Raw genomic sequence first — 16,951 nt, forward strand, 5'->3', positions numbered from 1 at the left:
CAGGCGCGACAGTTCGCAGTCGTATCTCCTCGCGAGGAGGCGTCTTTACCGCAAACTGCAGTTCCGCATGGAACCTGACCCGTAGTCACTTCGTCTCTAGCGTCTGGAGTTTTCTGCTCAGCCACTCCACCCCAAGGGCCTCCGTGGAGGCGGAACTACTGTGTCAGGGGTCGTGGTTTTCAGGGAAGTGTCGCGGTCGGATTGACAAGAGGGCGGGCAGTAGGCGGGACTTCCGGCCCGCTGTTCCGTCAGCTGCCTTTCCCGGGCGTCTCCCCGCAACCTCCTCAACTTCCCTTGTCCGTGACGCGGCGCCTGGGAGAAATCCGACGGGACGGGGGCCGGGGGGAGCGTGACCTCACCACTGCAGGTGAGGACCCGGTGTGTGCATATCCTTGCGGCTGTCTTTGAGAGAACAGACTGTGCGGCTAGGACCGCGAGGAGACTGACTGAAAGAGGAGTGGGTCAGTGACAGCGAAGGGAGTGTAAGGAGGGGCTGTGGAGGCTACTGTGACCCAGAGGGGCAGTGACAGCGAGGGGACTGTGACCGAGATGTAGCTGCTTGCGAGGAGCGTGCGACCCAGAGGCAGTGAATGCGAAGGGACTCTGACCTCGGAGAGCGCGAGGCAGAGGCTGCGAAGGGACTACGATTGAGAAAGTATGAGGCAATGACTTGGAGGAGACTCTGGTCGATGGATAGTGACTGTGAGGGGACTCTGATCTAAGGGAACTGAAGGCACGGCCGCAGGGGGATCGACCAGCAGTAACTTTGAGGGGCTGGCTTGGACAGCAGTGTGGGCTCAGTAACTGGACATGGTACTGTAGGGTTATGTCTGGGCACTGGGTGTGGTTGGGTGGTCATGACTGGGCAGAGAAGGTGTTTAGTGTAAAGAACACTGGTCTGGGACTTATCAGGCCCGAGTTTAATTTTATGGACAAACATCTTGTGGCTGGGAAACGTAACCTCAGGACTGAGCTACAGTTTCTTCATCAGTGAATGGGAAGTTTGGACTAGATTAATATTTCCCGGACTGTGGATTCCATCCTATTATTGGGTTGTGAAGTCCATTTAGTGGATAGCACCTGAATTAAAAAAAAATGGAATACAATAGAAATTTTCAGTGTGTTCACATAGTGAGGGTAAGTATTGTTTCATGAAACTTGTTTCAGTTATCCATGTATGAGATTATGATGTCAAATGGATTTCCTATATCTGAAAATGTATGAAATGTAGTAAAAATGTTTTAAAAATGTTGGACCACATTATTTCTGACTTTTCTTTCAGGCCTAAAATGCCATGATTCTATGTTTAGGAGACTGTTTGGATGTGCAAAGACTGGCTCTGGCTGGGGCATAGGCTCCATCAGATTGACTTAACGGGCAAAGGCTTCCCAAATATAAGTGAGATGACCGGTTATGATGGAGGACTGAAACTCACAGTCTCAGTTGGGAGAACTAGAACTCACATTTTGCAATAGAGACAGTGGTATTTACAGAGGCAGTGAGGATACAGGGGTTTGTGATAGGAAAAACTGCTAGAAATAGACATTGAGAAAGAGGAAGCTTTGAGGAGGGTAGGAACAAGGCTTAGGAAGGGAATTGAAGACAGAGACAGAAAACATTCTGCCAAGAATAAAATGGGAGTAGGGAGATATGGCCTTCAGGGCCCTTTTCAATCTTGACATTTAGTGATTCTGTAAGTACCGAGATATTAGTTGAGAATGGTATTGGTCCAGTAATCAATGGTAAACAGATGGTGACCATGATGGGGAAGAAAGGATGATGCTTAGAAAGTCAACAGTGGTGACTGGAATACCATACCAGAGAGGCTTTGATATATTTAGCTGTCCAGCTCAGTGATTTGTGCACTGGAGGCCAAGACTGGCATACTGGAAATGATACCATGCTGTGGGTAACGTTTTAGCTGCTGTTTTTATTCCTGCTGATCCCATTTGTGGGGGTGGCTGGTGATGCAGATGAAATGAACTAAAGTGAATTTCACTACCCCCTCTCTACAAACCTTTGTAGAAGGTGCTACTGATTGTACCACCCGGTGGTTTTTTAAAAAAATCTAATAGAAGAAACTTGAGGTAATTTTACTTTATCTGACACTGCATTTATCTGATAACCTAATAGTCACCCCCACTTCCTACGCATGTACACTTTGTGATACAGGAAGGGAGTTCAGAAAGATTCTTGAGTGGTAGTGAGTTGTGAATAATGCCTTTGTTTAGCTAAAAAATGGCTAGTTACACCTTTTTCTAAAACATTAGATGTTTACTTGGCTTACATTCTACATAACTAAAAGTAACTACTCAAGAATTTCTTTCTGTAACCAAATATGGTTGGCTGAGCAACACAGGTTTGAGCTGCGTGGGTCCACGTACACGTGGATATTTTTTCGATTAATGCAATGCTGTCAATTTATTTTTTCTTCCTTATGATTTTCTTAATAAAATTTTGTTTTCTCTAGCTTTATTGTAAGAATACAGTGTATAATACATATAACATACAAAACGTGTTAATCAACTGTTTATGTTATTGGTAAGGCTTCCAGTCAACAGTAGGCTATTAGTAGTCAAGTTTTGGAGGAGTCAGAAGTTATATATAGATTCTCAACATGTGTGTGTTGGGGGGCGGTGCCCCTCATCTCTGTGTTGTTCAAGGGTCAGTTTTATATGCTTCAAGGTAACTGACTTAGAAGAGAAGACATTTAGGCCTGGGGACTGCACTACTGTCTCTGGGGTCCTTTGTGTTTGTTGAATGAAAGGATTCTTTTTGACCGGCCTGTTTTGCAAATTCCCTTCAAAAACCAGTATTATGTCCTGATTGATAAGGAATGAACTTTATTCTTTTCTTAGCCTATGGTTTCTCTTCCAATAAACAGTTGAGGTTTTATTTTTCTTGGGGACCTTCTCGTTGGATATGTGATCCCTTAGGGAAAATAATCTAGTCAGAGCCTTGGATTCAGAAATCCCAGGTTACTTTATCTGATGTTAACACTGACTCACTCTGTGAGTATGGGAAGAATTGTTTGCTTTTTCTTGTTTTAGCTTTTCTAACTATGGCAGAGGTTGCTATTCGTCTGCTTAAACAATCCTTTAATAATCTGAAACATACGCACACTTACAAATCTTGTATACAATCTCATGGCATTTGTAAACCACCTGACCCCATTCATGATTCCCCTATAGAACAGTCTAATCTCTAGGTTAGATATCATTACCCTAGGGAGCTGAATAATTTTTCTGTGTTATAAATGCTGATAAGAATTAATTTATAAAATATTTATAGAGAAAGCAAGAATAATAATTTGCTATTGTTAATGACGAGTAATGACAAGAATATCTAGTAATAATTGTAATTTTATGCTTCTCACGTATTTGCATAACTCTGATCTGAAGTCAGATCTCTTGGCGCTTCTACTAATAGAGAACTCCCTCTTCTACAATTGAGTCAGTAAATTCAGGGACTATACATTTTTACAACTCTATTTTGCAGTATGTGCCAAAGCTCCACTCCAGAAGGGGGAAAAAAAAAGAACTGTGAGTCTCTAACAAATATTTGGCATTGGGTTAGGTTTGTTTACATGCATTATCTCATTAACATAAATAATTGCATTGCTTGTATTTTACTATTTGCAAACAAGATTAGTAGATAGCTATATAGCTGGCTTTTTTTGGTTTTTGTTTTGTCTTTTTATCCCTTTTTTGGATAACTCTCTTGTTAAAAGTTAGATTGGTTTGAAGCTTTCTATATTTGTACTAGAGTGATTGCCAATGAGCTAGGGGAACCCCTGGCTGTTAGATCACATTCACAACTATTTGCAAACCAGCTGTGAAGTGAAGGCTGGTAAAAAAAAAAAAAAAATAGTGACATATGGTCTTTGCTGTATGCTAGAGAACAAATGGTATGTGTAGCACTTAACAGAAAGCAGGTAGTTTTGGTTTTTTTTTTAGGTGGTTGGTTTTTCTTATCTAAAGGGAATTACCTTAGATGTGATTATCCTTGTTTATTTTCTGGCCCTAAAGTAGAAGTCTTTTTTTTTTTTTTTTAGCAGTAGAAATCTTAAATCATTTTGTGCCATGGACGCCTTTGGCAGTATGGTGAAGCCTTGTGTATTCCCTTTTGGAATAATATTTTTATGTGCAAAAAATAAAATATAATTATAAAGGAAACTATGTTGAAATATAGTTATCAAAATGTTTTTAATGTGTGTGATACAATGCTAGATATGCTTTTAATTAACATAGTAAATGTTTACTATCAATGGATCTTATAACCATAATAACTTTATTTTTTTTAAGTTTATATATTTTGAGAGAGAGAAAACATGAGTGGGGGAAGGGCAGAGAGAAGGAGAGACAGAGAATCCTAAGTAGACTCTGCGTGGTCAGCACAGAGCCAGATGCGGGACTCAAACTCACAAACCCATAAGATCATGACCTGAGCCTAAGACGCTTAACAAATTGAACCACCCAGGTGGCCCTAACCATAATTACTTTAAAATGATCATATATTTAAACAATATTTGAAGATATTTGTAATAAGTATAATGTCTAAATATATCTAAGATTTCAGTTGGTAACAGAGTCTACTGTTACTGTGTGGCTTATGTTCATAACTGAAGGAAGTGGTGAATTTGCCAGAGGTTAGTAAAAATGAAGATATGATTTTTTTTTTTTTTTGGTCCAACCCAGACTCCCTGAATCTATTGTAGACCCTGCCTTAGAGATATACATTCTGTAACTCACTCTAGGAAGAGCAGAATCTAAATACAGTGTTTACTTACTGAATCTTGTAGTGGAAAAGTGGTGGAGCAAAATCGTTCAACCGTAAGAATTATTACAAGCGTTCCTTGTGGTTTTTAGGGTAATCTCTTTCCAAAAAAGTTCTGTTATATGGCCAGGTCCAAATATAAGCTTTATTTTGTTCCATGGAGAACCCAGGGTCTGGCACAGAGTAAGTACCCACTCAATGTCTGTTGAAAAAAAGGTTTCTCTGAAGAAATTAAAGAGAAGAGATCAAGTTCAAAGATAAGATCTGAGATGTGGCAATTTACAAGCTTCAGATTTTGAGGCATAGCATTGAGCTCTGGTTTAAAACTAATCTGTCAGTGTAGGTTATGTTGTGACATTTACTTTTTCATTTGGCATTTCCTACATCAGGCATACTTAAGACTTATTCTATATAGTGTAGTAGTACATACAGGTCAGTGATATAAACTGCAGTAATCCTGTATCAGAAAGTTATAGTACAATTTCTTGAAATAATCATATTCCTAGCACTAACTTCTACTTTACAGCTGTTTGCATAATCTAGGTAGGATTTTCTTCCAAATTACTGATAAAACTGGCTCCGTCTTCATTTAGGATAAGAGTTGGATTTTTTTTTTTTTTTTTTTTTTTTTTTTTGGTAAAGGGCCAGATAGTAAATATTAGGCTTTATAGGTCATACAGTGTCTGTTGCAACTACTCATCTCTGCAGTTGTAGCACAAAAGCAGCATAGTACATCAGTGAATGGGCGTGGTTGTGTTCCAATAAAACTTTAGTTACAAAAGCAGGCAGTGGGCCATTTCTGGCCTGTGGGCTGTTTTTTGTTAATTCCTGATCTAGGAGGTCTGCTGGTTCTTGAATCCAATTCCTCCTCCCCACTATGGGTTAGCCATACCCTCTCTCTAACTTCAAAGGCCTTTATATAAGAGATGACATGACTGCATTCTTCGGAAAGGCCTGAATGTACAGCAGATGAAGTGATTAATGCCAAGAGTATTAGATGCACTTTGACCTAGGAGTTCAGAGTTTGCCTCTTAAGAGCACCACTTTATCAGGGCTCCTTGGTGGCTCAGTCGGTTAAGCGTCCACCTTCAGCTCAGGTCATGATCTCATGGTTCATGGGTTTGAGCCCCATGTTGGGCTCTGTGCTAATAGCTCAGAGCCTGGAGCTGGGTTCGGTTTCTGTGTCTCCCTCTCTCTCTGCCCCTCCCCCGCTCGTGCTCTGTCTCTCTCTCTCAAAAATAAATAAACATTAAAAAAAATAAAAGAGCACCACTTTATTAAGCTCCACAATGGTAGAAGCAGGTAAAGATCCCAAATATAAAGTATGCTTGCTTACTCAGCTTTGTAACTGAACATAATGTAAAAGGTAAACCATTACTGGGCATATGGTTTTACTGAGGAAGATAATGTTGTCCCAGAGATGGGAGAAGCAGGAATAGAATACAAAGGAAAAATTCATGGTTCCTCTTTTTGCAGATAGTTCTCTGTAGTACTCTGGCAAATTTGAATTCAGTTTTTGAAACTTGAAGAATGTATGTGATCGCAACTTGCTATTACTTAGGTTGTTGCATAGGTTAGGAAACAATCTACCTCCTCTTTCACGTTGGAGTGCTTACTAGATCTGTTAACAATAAGGAAGTAGAATAGAAGGGATTGAGTGGGAGTCCTTAAAGCTGCACTTGTAGGAGCCTTTCATCTTTAAAACACAAGCATATGCATGCCAGTACCCAGATTTTGTCTGCCTTAGGGTACATATTGGAAAAAATGCTTTACTAGAGTTATCTTCAGAATCTTCTCCTTGCTACCCTTCCCACCTCACACACATTTCCACTTCTCTGTACTTTCTTAGTAGCAAATTTGATGCATCCAAGCAGGCATTTTTTGGAACATTGAAGAACAAGACAAGCAGTGTGTACTGGGAGGTGAGTCAGCAGAAATGGAGCCAGATTTTGTGAATCTGAGTAAAAATTACAGGCAAAATACTACGTTCTGTATCTTGAAAGCAATTTGAGACACTAATTCATTTAATAGGCTTGGTGGTGGTCTGGTGGTGGTGGCAGTTGTCTATATTTAGAATTTGTGCATGAATGGAGAATTTGACTAAGATAAGGTGACTAATCTAGGGACTGAAAAGGTAGCAATATTGGAAAAATGAGGCCTTACAAATGCTGCACTCTCGCTGTCAGCTTTCTTTGACAAAGAAATTTTTTGTAGGATAAACCGCTAAAGAAACAGGAAGTGTTGGCACACACCAATGAATTCGTAAGGGAGGCTATGTATTCTATCTTCAGCTACTTTCATTCTCACTCATCCCAGCTTAATGTGGATGCTATGGTTGGAAGCCAGAATCCACCTGCAAAATATTAGGTAATTTCCCACTCCCCATCCCCATTTTGATCTTATACCATATTGGTTCTTTTCCCTGCCTTATTGCCTTCTGGACAACCTGTTATGTTAAGGCAGCCTGTGTATGTATTTTTTTCTCCTTCTGGAATGTAGATGTTTTAAAGCCACCTTTTCCAGAAAGAATGTGCACCTTTACTTAATCGTGTTGGTTGATTACAGAGGTGCAGTTATCATAAATGAAGAGTTTGGGAAGTATTGTTCCTCACTGTTGTAGGTATTCAATTACTGGGCGATTGTGAATGTGGTATAGGTGATGTGGCTTTAGATGCAGCAAAGTTTCAGTTTAATAACTAAAAGCCAACATGTATTTACTATCCTCAGTATGTCCTCATCCTCCCACATGCCTTTTCTCAATAGCAAACTTGATGTGTCCTGACAGGCATCTGTTGTAACTTTTGGGGAACTGGTAATTTTTTCCAGTAAGGCATTGATAACTAAAAGAACTCTTTTTTTTTTTCCTAATAAGGCACTAATTATAAAATTATTCTATATGCTTCTGTGGTGTATAGGTTAGTGGATGTGAGGGAGGATGGGGATGGTCTGAGAGAGCCAGTGAAAAATGGTTTCTTCAGAAATCTATAAAGTCAGAATTTAAAAAGTAGTAGTAGTTCTAGAGGAAAAGCATGAGGGTTAATCTCTATGACTTCTAAATTCGTTTAGTTATTGTTATGGAATGTCTGTGACCTTCGTGTTTTCCATCTCCTAAGGAGATAAGATACAGAAGTGTTTTATGTGAAACACCAAAAGTATTAGGTGTGTTTGTTCCAAATCCATAGGATCTTAAGACCTGAGTTTAAGTCTAATGTGTAATGTTCAGTTTAAAGTATAATGTAAAATACAATGTAAGACACAAAAATCATCTTTAGAAAACAGAAGAACTGTATGCAAAAAGGAATAATGTGGGCAGGTAAGGAAAAAATATTTTTAACAGGATGGGACTTGCGTTGTGTCATCTTTGATACACTTATAAACTGACAAGAACTTGACCCCTTTCCATCAAAACAGAACAGTAATGTATAAAGAAAGTGCTTTTCAAAATTTCAGAGTGGTTTTCTATACTTAGTATATTTATTTAAATAGTTATTGAGCGCCTACTCTGTGCCAGAGCTCACTGATAGGTATTGGATGCATCAATTGTGATTTTTGTGGTTTCAAGTGATAAGAAACCCAGTTTAACTAGCTTAAGCAAAAGGGGAGTGTATTGGTTGGCACAATTAGACAGTTGAGGATCTGAATTCTCTCCATCACTAGCTTGCTTTCTGTGTGTCTGTGTTGACAATTTCAAAAGAGGCTCTCCTCCTGGTGATAGGATGGGTCACTGGATTGTCACAGGATGGTTCCCAAAGCCGTGTCTCTAGGTTCACATCCACAGAGAAAGAAATGATCATCTTTGTCCAAGCATTCCCATCTGGTGAGTTCTAAATTTACTCTGATTGGACTGGCTTAGGTCACCTATTACTGCCTATCCCTTCTGCCTCCCTCCCCCAATCTCTGGCCAGGGGAGAGTGATGTGCTGATTGGTTTAAGGCACATGTTATGCTAGGGTTTGAGACTGAAGCTTACACAGACCAAATGAAAGCGAGTTTCCAAATGAAAATGGGCTCTTTTTGGAGCAGGAGGGTTGAACAGTGGGAAGACAAACAACAGATCTCCACTACATCAGGGAGTTTATAGTCTAATTTCTCATTTAACCCTTAGCATGACTTAGAAATTAAGTACATTTTAATAGAGCCTTCCTTAATCACATGAAGAAACTCTTAGAATCAAGGGACTTACCTTAACCTCGAGTTAAGGTACTAGAAGGAGCTAGAATTAAATCCCAGTTTATATGATATGATTCCTAGTCTAGCGCTCTCGCTACTCTTCTGTTTTGGCCCAAACCAAAACAAGCCCCTAGAGTTCTTGAGTAGTCTGCCATCAATATGCCCAGTGAGAAGGGAGCCCACTGTTTGTGAAATATGAAAGTAAATTCCTATTTGACAGAATATAATAAGTGGTTTTGATTAAATTCATATATGACCATTTTATATACTAGGTAGCATAGTGTTATTAAGTGCACAGACCCTAGAGCCAGAATGCTTAGGTTCAAATCCTGTTTTTGCCCTGTCCTAGGTGTGTGACGTCAGTCATTTAATTTAGCTGTGCCTTAATTTCCTCATCTGCAAAATAGAGATAATAGTATTACCTACCTTATAGGATTGTTGTGAGGGTTAAATTACTTAATATATGCAGAAGTTGAAAGTTCTTGGCCATTGAAAGTATTCTATAAGTGTTAGCTATAATTATTATCATCACTATTATCATCGTAATCTTTGGTATTATGATAGAGAAATATGGATTGTGTGATAATGCAGTGAAACAGATTTACATCTGATTGAATACCCTAATCATTAAGAATTTTAAATATATTCTATATTCTGTTTTCTAAAGATAAACTCTGCCATGTTTTACATTGTATTAACCTAGAGTATTAAGAGTGGGTCTTATTTTGGCTCAGGTCATGATCTCGCAGTTCATGGAATTAGGTCTCACATTGGGCTCTGTGTCAGGCTCTGTGCTACTGGCTGGGAGCCTGCTTGGGATTCTCTCCCCACCTCTGTCTCTCTGCCCCTCCCCCCTTTGCACATTCGTGTTCCCTCTCAAAATAAATAAGTAAACATTAAAAAAGAGAAAAAAGAGTGGGTGATAACAAGGGGGAAAGGATCTAGTGGTATGTCACGTTGGCATATGATGACATAGATCAATCCTGATCAATATTTTCATCAGTGACTTGGATGGAGACATAAAAACATTTTCAAGTTTACAGACTACATAAAATTATGATAAATAGCTAATATTATAGATGGCAGTCAAAATTTGAAATTATTTTAACAGATTGGAATAAGCAAAAAAATCAACCAAAATGGACTTTAACAGGATAATGACCAACAAAAGGAATAAATGTGTTTCTACACAACCTCAGCTCGAATGTCCTGGTGTGCCAAAAGGAAATGCCTCCTGAGGTAACCCAGTCCCATTTCAGATAACTCTTTTGTTCCTAAAAAGGTTATTATTATGTTTAGTTAAAATTTATAACTCTGCATCTTCCAACCAATGATCCATTTTTTGGTCGACTCTCACAGAACAACTGTTTGCTGTATCCAACATGACAAGCATTCAGATATTTAGAGATAGAGATATACCTTCTTATATAGTATAGTATTGTATCATATTGTATACTATAGTAGTTAGGGGTGTGTAGTATGCAGCTAGGCTGACTGAATCTGATTCCTAGCTTCTCAGCTTACTAGCTATGTGACCTTAACTGTGCCTCAGTTTTCTCATCTGTATAAATAGTGTTAAAAAACAATATAGCTGTGTCGAAGGATTGTGAAATTAAGGGAGTTTTAAATATTTTTAAGTATTTAGGTATACAGGTGTTATATAAGTGCTCACTGTTAGTGGTGGTAATATTTCTTTCTTCATCACAGCTTAAGATCAGACTCTAGAAGGAGCGCCTGGGTGGCTTAGTCAGTTAAATGTCTGACTCTTGTTTGTGGCTCAGGTCATGATCTCGCAGTTTGTGGGATAGAGCCCCAAGTTGGGCTCTGTGCTGGCAGCACGGAGCCTGCTTGGGAGTCTCTCTGTCCCCCTCTCTCTCTGCCCCTTGCTCACATGCACACACACACACACACACACACACACTCTCTCTCTCTCTCTCAAATAAATAACCTTAGAGAAAAAAAAAGATCAGACTCTAGAAGAGTTCTTGCTACAACAGTAGTTCTTAAATGGGGTAGGAGTGGGAGATATATAGCAGGAGATATAGCATATTTAATATTTAACCACATTTTTACATTAAAATGTAAAATATGTACAAGCACTACTGTGTGCCAAGCACCGATTAAGGCTTTACATGGATTACTCCATTTGAACCTCGTTTGTTAGGTGATGCAACTCTGACGATTAAGGAATTTGTTCCAAGTTCTCATGGCTAATAAGTGGTAGAGATAAGATTCATATTTAGGTAATCTGACTTTAGGGCCTGAACTCTTTTAATCACTACACTATGCTGACGAAGCGAGGTTAAGATTTCTGTATTTCTTTTTTTTTTTTTAATTTTTTTTTCAACGTTTTTATTTATTTTTGGGACAGAGAGAGACAGAACATGAACGGGGGAGGGGCAGAGAGAGAGGGAGACACAGAATCGGAAACAGGTTCCAGGCTCTGAGCCATCAGCCCAGAGCCCGATGCGGGGCTCGAACTCACGGACCGCGAGATCGTGACCCGGCTGAAGTCGGACGCCTAACCGACTGCGCCACCCAGGCGCCCCAAGATTTCTGTATTTCTTAAAATGGAGCATGGATAAATAATATTGGGAAACACTGCCTTACACATTTGATTAAAGGTGTTTATATAAGGCAGATGGAGAGATTTTGTTGTATGTATTCAAATGAAATACAGGTAAAATATATTAGTATTACTATTATTTACCAAAGGGCTTTGTAACATATTAATAACAATGGTTGCCTTGATTCTTTTTATGTTTGTGAAGTTTACTTTGGCTTTTTAATTAGCTAATCATACAAATCCTTTCTCTTGCCTTGAGTCCTCATTATGATATTTTATATTTTTTGTATGATTTTTTAAAAAAAGTTTATTTATTTTGAGAGAGAGAGAGGAGAGGAGGGACAGAGAGAGAGAGAGAGAGAGAGAGAGAGAGAGGAGAGGAGGGACAGAGAGAGAGAGAGAGAGAGAGAGAGAGAGGAGAGGAGGGACAGAGAGAGAGAGAGAGAGAGAGAGAGAGAGAGAGAGAGAGAGAATCCCAAGCAGGCTCCATGCTGTCAGTGCAGAGCCCCATGAACCATGAGATTATAACCTGAGCCAAAATCAAGAGTCAATGCTTAACTGACTGAGCCACCTAGGCACCCCTGTGGTTTTTTAATCTAGTGAAATAGATCCAGTGTCACAAGGTCCAACCACCCCAGATACTAATTTGGCTTTAGAATGTCTTTAAAACCACACTGACAATATTTTAACTCTTGGAAGGAGAGCCTTTGCTTCTTTCTAGTATAATAATATCCACCATGATTTGTCTAGTTAAGTTGAATCATATGACAAGATGATTCAGTATTTTAAGAAGTAAGCAGTTCAAAACCAAAGCAAATTTTATGTTATGTGTATTTTGCCACAATGTAAAACAAACAAAAAAGCAACGCAAAGTTGAAGTCGGGGAGGGAGGGAGGGATAGATTATAAAGTGAGTGGCATGAAGAAACCTGAGAGTGATAGTTATGTTGCTTATCTTAATTTTGATGATTCACAGATGTATAGATATGTTAAAACTCATTAAATTATATACTTTAAATACAGTTTGTTGTGTGTCAATTACACTTCAATAAATCTGTAAAAATATCGTAGCACACATTACCCCCCCCCCTTCCTCTCACCCCCCACCCCACCCCCACACACAGAGCAGACTTCTGAGAAATTCCTATAAACATGTTTTTGGACCTGTTAAGTATTTTTCTGTTAAACACTAAAGAATTTTAACTGTAAGTTATGGAAAATAATTGTTGAAAATATGACATGACATTTATTCCCTTGATTTATTATGGCACCCTTAAAATTCTTTTATATCATGAATGGAAATTGCCACCTATTTGTGATGTCAGAAGAGGGAAGAACAGAGATTAAAGAATTTTTTTTTTTTATTTTTGAGAGACTGAACTCAAGTGAGTGTGGGGGAGAGAGAGAGAGGGAATGAGAATCTTAAGCAGGCTCAATGCTCAGCTTTGTGTTGGACGTGGAGCTCGATCTCATGACTCTGGAACATTGACCCCAGCTGAAATCAAAAGTGGGGAGGGAGCTCAACCAACTGAGCCACCCAGGTGCCCCAAGAATTCTTTATTGCTTAAGTTGAAAGCTTAGAAAAATCATAGCAAAACTATCTAATAGGGAAGATCTACATATCTGTACAGCTGACAAATTGGACTGCCTCTGAATCAGGCCAATAGCCATGTCAGTTATGTTTGATTGGTCCTGGGGCCTTGTTTACCTTTTAAGTAACTGTGACCTTTTATTCTGTGCAGTTAAGACTGATTTACATCAGTAAGAACTTAAGGGACCCGTGCCGTAAGGAGAATGTTCTTGATAGAAGGAAGCAGCAGTATTGATGATGAGACAGCTTCTTTTTAGAAGTCTTGGATTTCTGGGGCACCTGGGTGGCTCAGTTGGTTAAGCATTGGACTTCAGCTCAGATCATGATCTGACATGAGTTTGGGTCCGGCATCTGGTGTCTGCTCTCAGTGCGGAGCCTGCTTTGGATTCTCTGTCTTCCTCTCTCTCTGCCCCTCCCCTGCTCACTCTCTCTCTCCCAAAAACAAACATAATAAATAAATGAGTAAGTAAGTAAATAAGTAAGTAAGTAAGTAAAAACCTTGGATTCTGGGAGACAGCCCAATATAGTGGTGAAGACTTGGGAATTAGGCAAGCCTGGATTTAAATCCTGGCTCTCGCATTGGCCAGCTGTGTGATCTGTTGGTTATGTTGCTTAACTTCCCTGATCCTTAGTTTTCTCATTTGTAAGTTGGGGCTAATAATACCTGCATCTCAGGTTGTATGGGTTAAATGAGAATAATGTGTATTAAGTGCCTAGCACAGTGCTTGGCACATAGTAAATATTAAAAAAAAAAGAGTCATTATTATGATTGTTGCTGTTATGATCTTACTTCCTGCAAGATGTTTAGATTACGAGAACATATACTTCTTGGAATATTTGTATCATGTATACTAAATCAAAGAATTAGGAAGGAGAAGGAATATGTTTCTAGAGAATCTGAAAGACAATCTTATATGAGAGCCTATCTATGTGGAAAATTGCCACAGAACATTTTAAAAATTAAACTTTTTATTTGAAAAGTGTAAAGCCTATAGAAAAGTTGCAAGAATATTAAAATTAACTCCTTTATACCCCATCTAGTTGCATACATTGATAACATTTTGCCATATTTGCTTTACCTTTTTTTATATATAACATAGTGTACACAATTTTCTTCTTTCTCCTCCCCCACTACTTCCCTTTCTTCTCCTCCATCCCCTTCCTTTGTTCCCTCCTCCCTCCCTCCCTTCTTTCACCTCCTTCTTTCTATGCCGCTATTGCTGCTGCTGAGGGTAAGTTGCAGAGATCATTTTACCCCAAGCTACTTCAGCATTTATCTCCTTAAAACAAGGGTAGTCTTTTACATAACATAGTGTAGTTATCAGGAAGTTTATTTTTTTCAATGTTTATTTATTTTTGAGACAGAGAGAGAGAGAATGTGTGAGCCGGAGAGGGACAGAGAGAGAGGGAGACAGGAGCTGAAGTGAGTTCTATGCTGACAGCAGAGAGCCCAATGCGGGGCCTAAACTCACGAACCCTGAGATCATGACCTGAGCTGAAGTTGGACACTTAGCCGACTGAGCTACCCAGGCGCCCCAGGAAGTTTATTTTAACGTTGATGTGTATTATGATTTGGTACACAGTCCATATTCAGATTTTACTGATTGTCCTAATGACTATCCTTTATAACAATTTCTCCTGCAGTCTAGAAATGAAATTTCATTGTCATTTCTTTGGAACAATCCCTCAGCCTTTCAGTGTGCGTGTGTGTGCGAATTTATTATTTATTTTGAAAGAGAGAGAGCGTGCTTGAACTGGGGAGGGGCAGAGAGAGAAAGAATCACAAGCAGGCTCCACATCATCAGTGTGGACCAATGTAGCACTTGAAGTCATGAACCATGAGATCATGACCTGAGCGAAAATCAAAAGTTGTATGCTTAACCGACTGAGCCACCCAGGCGCCCTTCATTGTTTTTCATGATTTACATTTTTTGAAGAGTAACAGGCTTTATTTATTTATTTATTTATTTATTTATTTATTTATTTATTTCCATGCTCAGCGTGGAGCCCAATGGGGGGCTCATGGCCTGAGCCAAAATCAAGAGTCTATGTTCAACCAACTAAGCCACCCAGGCACCCTGTAGAATCTTGTTTTTTTTTTGAGAGAGAGAGAATGTGTGCGAAAGCACGTGCTGGGGAGGGGCAGAGAGAAAGGGGACAGAGGGAGGATCTGAAGCAGGCTGTATGCTGACTGCAGGGAGCCTGATGCGGGCTCAAACTGTGAGATCTGGTCTGAGCCAAAGTCTGGCACTTAACCCAATTGAGCCACCCAGGCACCCCTACAATGTCTTTTAATTGAGGTTTGTTTGCTCGTTCCTTATAAATCCATACAGGCTATGCATTTGGGGCAGGTGATGGAGGCATTATTGGTGACGTTAGTTAACTTGGATCACTTGGCTAACTCTTATAAAGTTATAAGTTATAAAGTTAACTCTTTTCCCTTTGTAATTAATAAGTAATTTATTAGAATTGCTTCAAAATACTTGGAGATACTTTGAAACTGTCTAAATATCCTGTTCTTTAGCAAATTTCCCCCCGTGGTTTTAGAATCCTAAAGAGCACTTTTATATCATGAACATGTGGTTTCTTCAGCTGAATTAAAGTCTTCTTGAGAAAATAGTTTACTTCAAAAAGTATGTATCTTGTACACAGTAAGTTCCCACTATTAGTGACTGCCTGACCTTCAGCTGCCTGACACCAGATTGCTCATTACATTTTTCATGATGGATTTTGTCTACTTACCCTGAGAGGAAGTTAACAGATACTTAAGCAAAAGTCCTGTTGTGTGTAAATTAGAAATAGTCACTAATTGCACTGATTAGGTGTTTTAGTAGGCCTCAGACCAGTGAGATAGGAGTAGTAATACAATCTCTGGATAGTTTCAAACATATGATAACAATAATGAAGAAAAGCTCTGATCATCACCGGAAAACTTGTTAAATGTATAGCACCTTTATTCCATTTTAATTTGCATTTGCGATGAAAGGAAGTTTCTGGGTGGTGTTCATCTTTCACTTTGGACTCTGACATTTTTCATGTCAGCCTAATACTTAGCCATGACTCATGGGTGTCACCTTCACTCTTTAAGAATTAGGTCAGATTTCTCTTAGATCTTGTCATATTGCCACTTGGAATTTAGCTGGAGGAAAGAAAATAAGGCTCAACTGCAGTTGTTTAGATGAACATCTTATTCAGGAGGGCTAATTAGAGACAGAAAGGTGGAGTAGAATGTCCTCATTCTGTCTGGCATCTTTTAAAAATATTATTTTATTTGGGGGAGAGTGAAAGTGGGAGAGGAGTAGAGAGAGGAGGACAGAGGATCCAAAGCGGGCTCTGCACTGACAGGCTGACAGCAGCGAGCCTAATACAGGGCTCAAACTCATGAACTGCGAGATCATGACCTGAGCCCAAGTTGGATCTCAACTAACTGAGCCACCCAGTGCCCTGGCATTTTTTTTTTTTTTATCTCTGCTCTGAGGATATTTTTTCCACCTTTCACTGTACATATCTTGGGCAGAAATGACAGTTGACCACTAAAGTTCCTCTATCCCCAATTTCTGGCTGATGCCTAAAATTGCATCATTATCAATTAATTTGTGCAAATTATGTTACCCAAGAAAAATGCAGATATCCTTGCAGGGTGTTGGAGAGGTAGCACAAGCCAACATCTAAACATAAACATCAAATATTCAGAGCTGTTCTGTGGTAGCTAGTTGCTAGAAGCTCTCTGCTAAGTGAGAGAGTAATTTATAAGTTTTCACTGGGGGAGGGAGAAGCCAGGGTGAGGTTTTAATAGTTGGGGCTTTGAATAGCTTAAGGTGTTAGCTCTGAAAGAGGAAGGGGAAATGGG

General features: G+C 39.3%; 1 protein-coding gene across 3 annotated transcripts in view; it reads left to right on the plus strand.

Moving 5' to 3' along the window:
* Window positions 1–212: 212 nt before the first annotated feature.
* Window positions 213–16,951, plus strand: part of PCYT1A (phosphate cytidylyltransferase 1A, choline) — a 47,131-nt gene continuing 30,392 nt past the window's right edge. Inside the window, exon 1 of one of the 3 annotated variants that reach the window (XM_047875082.1) lies at window positions 213–367. The gene's annotated coding sequence lies outside the window, so the exon portion shown is untranslated. Of the gene's footprint in view, window positions 368–1,117; window positions 1,138–16,951 lie in introns of those variants that run through there. The other 2 variants (XM_047875084.1, XM_047875083.1) reach the window with 2 other exon arrangements.

Source organism: Prionailurus viverrinus, chromosome C2, assembly GCF_022837055.1.
Source record: "Prionailurus viverrinus isolate Anna chromosome C2, UM_Priviv_1.0, whole genome shotgun sequence".
Taxonomy (NCBI): Eukaryota; Metazoa; Chordata; class Mammalia; order Carnivora; family Felidae; genus Prionailurus; species Prionailurus viverrinus.